We start from the raw sequence: 7,189 nt of genomic DNA on the forward strand, positions 1-7,189 counted from the left end.
TTCCTGCTGTCTTTAGATTTATCACTTCTTTTATCCAAGAGCTCTTTGGAGATAGGAGCTTGTTAGATACATTTAAGAAACATAGTACAGGAAGGTCTTGATGCCAGGTTGAATCTTGTACAGTTTTATGAATTACGGATGGCCTTAGTACATGACACAATAGGTGAAATTTATGATACAATTATCCTTATAGACAACAGCTGTCCTTTCTAGAAGGAAAATTTGTGCATTAGGTGAATGAGAAATGCAAACTGAAGAGAAATGTATTACACAATATTGTCCTTGATACTTTACGAGTCTGCAGGGATGGTGTGGGGTCACAGGTGTGGCTGAAGTATACTGTAGAAAACCTGTGAGATAATCCCAACCTGTGGGGTAAGTAAGGTTCACATTACCAGGTTTGCATGTGCTCACATTCTTGCAAGTGTATAATCTTCTCTAGACTGCTCTGCATTCTCTCTCTTCCTATTACCCAGCAAAGATGTTTAATGAGAGATAAAAGTGCTTATTTGTAGATGACATTATTTTTTGCTCCTTACAGATTTTCAACACCCAACAATGAATATTCTTTATAAATATAGCCCATTTAATCAAAAAACCTAGAAGTATTTTGAAATTAATTAATTAGTGACGCCTAATGGCGTTTCTAAATGAGTCAAATGCTAAACGGCACAATCGTATAAACAACCTCATGAGTGGAAAAAAGAGGAAGGTGAAGTTTTAGGACAGTCGTTATCCTTTTGAAGGCTGTGGTGATGTTTAACATGTTTAAAAGTAACCTGGGATAATAGCTAGAGCACTCAGTATGTGGCAGATTAAAACCTCTCTTCTTTTGCAGCAGCAGCAGCTATTTGACAGTATAGACAAACCAGCTACATTTGCCTTATTGCAGTTCCAGCCCTTTTCCCTGGTGACATGGCTCTTTGCAGTCATTCTGAGATGCTTCATAAGGCAAAACAAAGGCTCCTTCCAGCCAGCAAAACAAAAAGTAGCCCCATAATCATACTGTGTGGAGATACACCACACAAATACACTGGTCACCTCTGCTAGTTACCCACTCCTTCCCACCCTGAGTCCGAAGGGAGTGTTTGAGGGTCAAGAGAAGCTTTCTGTCCTGTAAGAACGTGCTGGGTGTTGTGAAAAGAAGGTTCTTTTTATACATTACTTCCTACCACAATATGGAGAAGCCACCATGAGACGTGGGTTCACAAAGTACAGATACAGAGGTGTTTATTACCTGCTGTGAGATGAATTAAAATGTATCCAGTAGAAAGTATTCAAGCAGTGTGAGATAAGGAGCAGCAAATTCCAGATTTTGTAGTATGTGACAGAAAATAAAGTTGTTCCCAGAGAACAGCTGCAGTGCTGGGATCCTCTGATTAAATAATTTGCCTGAGGCCTAAGGGAGCTGGGAACTATAACCATCATGGACAAATGCCCACTTTTACAGTCTATTTTGGCTTTCAGGATTATGCGTCTTCTATAAAAGAGAAGTTACCATTAAAATGAAAGTGATGGGCTTAAGGCAGAAATTATGGGTGGAGGCTTCTGTGCTTGTGTTATGTGGGCAGACAGATGAAACAGCCAGAGAGGTCCCTTCTGGCTTAAAGAGCTCAAAGAGTTGAGCATAAAAGATTATGGCTTCCCAAATAAGCTGGGTCAAGGGTGTAGGATAGATCCCGAGGGAGTTTTGAAAGCAGAATGCTGGGGTCTGACAGGTCAGAAAGGGTATCTTTGAAAGAATAAATCAGTGTTGAGCTCCTAACATAAAAACTGCTCTGGGAGAATCCACGAAAATGCTCTATGTGCTTTAGGTATATTTATTCCAAATTTATATATGCCTTCCAATAAATTTTGAACAATTATATGATCATAGAGGATAAATTTTAAACTTTCATGTGCAATTGACATTTCATTCTAAACTCATGTGTACTGAAAAAATATAAAACATGGGGACTACAAGGGTTCCAAAGACCTCTATGCCAGAGTTTAGACAGCCAGATAAGACACACAAGCATCTAGTTTCATTGTTGCTGTTAAGACATGAAGAATTACTTTATAGGGATGTGATGAGACAAAATTAAATTTAAAGCACTAGGTTAGTCAATAAATTTTGTAATAGTCCAATTTCTCAAGGAATCTTGCCTTAGGCCATGAGTACAATAGGAAAGTGACATATATTTTCTTTTTTTTTTAGCTTCTACTGCCATTTGTCAGTTTTCTCCATTTAAAGGAATCAGTGTGTCATCAGCTTTATAATTACATTTTTCCAGTCAAGAACTAGAAGTATTATTGCACATTTTATATATCTACCCGAGAAATTGTGATAGGCAGATGTGATATAAAACTGTCAATCTGCAAACTAAAAATAATAATGATGTTATGTATGTACCAACAAACAGGTCCTAAGGAATAATATGGGCATTGCTAATGGACATGCTAATGTCACTAATTATTCCCATATATATGTTTTTCCCCTCTGTGCTGCCAATAACGTGAGGGATGACTTCATAAGCAACTAAGATGTGGTTTGAATATTGCTCAATGTTTCCGTGTTTGAATGGGTACCAAGCAAGCTTCATCTATTTAAAAATTGCTACCATTCTTTCTTTAAAGATGTTTACCTTTTAAAATTTTAAAACCTTATTTTATTAGGATGCTAGTCCCTGTCAGTGGACACTTCTGACAGAGGAAAGCTCCAGGTATGATTTCTTTCTAATATCCTTATACAGCCCAAAACTTAATCACCCCTGTGTAAAAGTCTTTATAATTATCAAATGACATTGCCAAATTCAAGATTTCTAATGCAATATTAAGGAAAAAATGCATTTGTAAATTTATTTTCAGACATGTAAACATAGTTGACATGGTGGATTTTTAAGCTCTAACATCTATTGTATCTTGAAAGGGCTCCACACATAATTATAAAAAAAGTGGGAAAAACTCAAGGTGTCTGTTAGTCTCCTTTAAGAGTAGCAGCTCTAGGCTCTTCCTGTTTTGTACCATCTGTATACTAACATGACTTATTTTTTCTGCAACACCTTCATACTTCCATGACTACCAATGTTCATAGCAGTAAATTCACGCTATAAATGGTAATCTCACTAAATGCAAATAACAGTTTGTTATAGCAGATCTCTTGTCAAAGGAGAGATGATAGGTGATAATCTTTGTCCCTAAACCCCATGTGCACATAGGGATGCTGCTGTCTGTGTGTTGGCCAACATTTCTCCTTTCTTTATGCTTTCTTGTCTGTGTCAGAGGTGGATAAGAGAAAACAGAGTATGGCAAGCATGGGGAGAACAGTGGCTGGGATGGGGGGGCGGAAATATCTGCTGTGAGCAGCTGTAGAGGAGAACTAGAAGCATTTAGGAGAGGATCTTACAGAGGAATGAAACAGCCAGGTCTTTGCATTTGTAATTCCAGGTTCCTTTCCATGTGGAGACAGAAATACAGCATGGGCCCCAATAGGCTGTTGTAATATTGTTCTGCATTACATTTGAAAAAATCTTACGAACAGATCAGTGAAAGTATTGCTCTCAAGCTGGTTTCCAAGGGGAGAGACAGTCTAGCCTAGTGTCACTGTTTCAGTCAAATACTAATTTATAACACCCAGTCTGGTAGTATGATAATGGAAATATTTTTCTCCTGTTGTAGGTGAGTTTGCCTATTGTTAGCCACTTGTAGGTTCTTCTGAAACTATTGTTACTTGCAAGTTTTTTGCTTACAGTTTCTGAGTGGAAATGTATGACCTTTCATTCTTGCTTCCTTAGTGCTTTTCAAGCCCCAATGTTTGCATACCAATAGCAATTTTCTTAATTTTTTTGCTTCCCAAGGTACTCTATCTAAATAAAGAAATTTAAAAAAATCTGCTTGAAATTTGATGAGCCTTCATCCTTATTAGATATTTTGTAGGCCGACAAATATTTGTTTGTTGTATCTGTGACAATTCATTCCTCTTTTCAGCTATTCCTATTCCTAAATGTTAGATTTGTGTTGAAAAATGCATATTTGTTTTGCCCTGAAACTGCTCACTACTTCTGTTGGCTTTACATAAATCTTTTCTTTTAGGCTGGAAATTTCAGAGCACCTTCAGTGAGTTTTTAAAGTGCAAAATTATTTAAATTTGTTTCTTTAGTTCTTTCTTCTCACTCATCTTTTAAAAAAAAGTCTTTTCAGACTATGCATTGAAGTTGGAAATTCATGCCCATGCTAAGGGAAGCATAAGAAACTGTTTTAAGCTTTCTAACCAAAGTCGCAGTGAGGCATAAGCATTTTGCTGTGCCCTCAGCAGGACTGGATTTCATTCTAAGCACCAGAGACTTCAGAGCACTATGAAGATTTGCCAGTTTGTCATTAATCCTTGTGTTTCTGCCTCATAGTTTTCATATCCTCAGTAACTTTATTATCCGTGTTTCTCCTTCTACATGCCAGGGTCAATAAAATTCATGTGAGAAGTACACTATTTTACCAGCCAGAAATATCATAGTGGCTAGGATAATTCCATGAAACTTGGAAATGCTTATGAGACCTCTGTCTCGTGCCTACTCACACTGCAGTCATGTCTGCTGAGTGAGAAATGCCAGCAAATCTCCCAGGGCAATACACTGGGCTGACACTAAACTAGCTGCAGGCTCTTTGGACAGATTGAACAGCAGGGTCTTGTCCCATGTAGCAAGTGATAATTTGCCCAGGTGGGACAGGACTGCCATCACTGGAGGTCAAATCTGCACCACTTACTTCAGTGTAGCGATACATGTTGAGCATGACAAGCAGAATTGGGCTCAATGTCTAACTATTAATTCTGCTTCATGTTCGATTATCAAGACATAGTCAAATTCCACACCAGAAAAAGAAAGCACAACTAGTTAGGGATAGTTTAGCTCTTCTCCAGTTATTTGTCTGGATGATTCTCTCTCCTCTTTGTATGCATTTGAGAAAATATTTCTTTTGGGCCATAAGGATTAGCCTCTGAAGTCAGAGATTGGATTAGACATCAGCTGATAAAGAGTGTTCCCTTTCTGCCTATCCCTGAAGAATCATGGAATTACAGAACGGTTTGAGTTGGAAGGGACCTTAAAGATCACCCAGTTACAACTCACCTGACATGGGCAGGAAGACCTTTCACTTGACCAGGTTGCTCAAAGTCACATCCAACCTGACCTTGAACACTTCCAGGGATGGGGCATCCACAGCTTCTCTGGGCATAAGAGAAATGGGACTGTTACATTCATGGCGCTCACTGTCTTTCCCTGTGGAGGGCACCATAAACATCGCTATTTAGCACAGCATCACAGAGAAGGAGCAGATGGGTGTTTGAAGGAGAAAAATCATCATTTAGAGTTTAGAGACATAACTTTTTTTAATCAGAAAAAAATGTCAGAAAAAAATTTTGTAAGAATGTAATAAATAGCTATTTGTTACAATATGCTGTAAAAATAGACTCCTGGCAGTGAATTAAGAGATTTTATTTTTCCATGAGTTCTGCTTTAATGTAGGCTCCCATAAAAACTGACTTGGACTTTTACATAGAATTGAGAGGATTATATGCTGTATTTAATAACCCCTGTCAAATAAAGGTACAAACCTAATTAAGCAATAAATCCATAAAAAATTTTACAGACAGTTAATGAGTAGCTTCCATTTTTATAACAGCAATAGCATATTAAAAAAAGCATTAGCTGTTCTAGTATGGCTGAAGTAGTTGTACTGATAAATTAGTCCTTCTGGCATTGCATGACTAATTTTAATTACTTGGAGCTGTGGAGATGTGCTTGGTTTAGAATTTGGGCTATTATTCTTAAATTAAATTTAAAAAAGTTAATCTAAGTATCTGTCCATATTTGTAAAATATTAATTGTCAAAAAAAAAAAGAAATGTAATGTTTTCCTGTTAAAGCTAATGTTCTCAACACCAGCAGCATCTTGGGCTCAATGATATCTAGGATTAATACCAGCAAGTAGATACTGAAATCACCTAGTTTATAGTTATAAAATGTCATAGCAACTTTTTCAACAAGAGTTAAATAAAGAGGTACATTTGTGTAGTATCTTAATTTCAAGAATATGACATTAGTTTTGCCCATTTGGTCTGACATGAATAAGTCATGGGGATGTCTAAATTTATTTTGAATTAAGGAAAAGCAATAGTTATGATTCCATTCCCTCCACCTCCCTTTCTCTAATTTAATGACTAGATGAGACAGTTAGCTGTTCCTTTGTCTTTCTTTTTTTAGGAAAACCTATTAGTTATTAGTTAATGTTGCAGGTCACTCACACTGAACAGAGCATGCTTCCTGTCTGTTTCCCTGGCAAGCAGGGAATTGTACGTGCTGTAGATAGTGGATTCCTCATTTCTAACACTAGCAAATCTAATGATCTTAGGGGAGCTGGAGAGTACTATCTGGAGTCCAAAGGGTGGCAGTCAGCTTGGTACCAGTGACCTCTTCTGGGGTCATGAACGGAATTAGATAGATGAGAGAGGCTTTTGGTAGTTCATAAGGAAGAGGGGAAGGTGGTTACCTTCCAGGTAAGGCAGAGAGAATCACAAGCTACCTTGAGGATTAATTAGTCTTTAATTGGGGCATGACTTCACTATTAAATCGCTATTTCAGTTTATACCAGGAAATGTTATTTACTGTATTGTTCTTGACTGAACTAAAGTAATAATTCAGATGTTTCTTTATGCATAATCATATGTATATAATATATAATGTATAATCATATGCCTTTAAACCACTTCATAATAGAATGAAGGACAGCAAGCAATACATTCAAAAACTTTAAAAATAAGTTTGTCAGATATCTTATGATATGTCCATTCCTGCAATGCATTTAACAGTGAGGGAGAGCCAGGTGGTGTTTTTATTTTTACCAGATAAAACTTATGTCCAGCTGGTTTAGTTTGTGATCTTAAATATGTTTACATGACTTGTGGCTGTTGTAATATGCTTAGTAATACTGCTTCACAGCCCTGCAGCATATTGCAAGTGAAGATATAAACACTCTTTAATGAATGAATTAATGAATTAAAGTTCAAACCACCATTACCTGACAAAGAACCACTGTATCCCTCCTGAACAAGAATCCATGATACCTATTATTTTAAGATAAAAAAGCTAATAAACCCCATGGGCCATTGTGCTGGTCTTGGCTGGGGGAGAATTTCCTTCACAGTGGCTAGTTTGGGG

Source organism: Corvus brachyrhynchos, unplaced genomic scaffold (genome assembly GCF_000691975.1).
Source record: "Corvus brachyrhynchos isolate BGI_N302 unplaced genomic scaffold, ASM69197v1 scaffold23, whole genome shotgun sequence".
Classification (NCBI taxonomy): Eukaryota; Metazoa; Chordata; class Aves; order Passeriformes; family Corvidae; genus Corvus; species Corvus brachyrhynchos.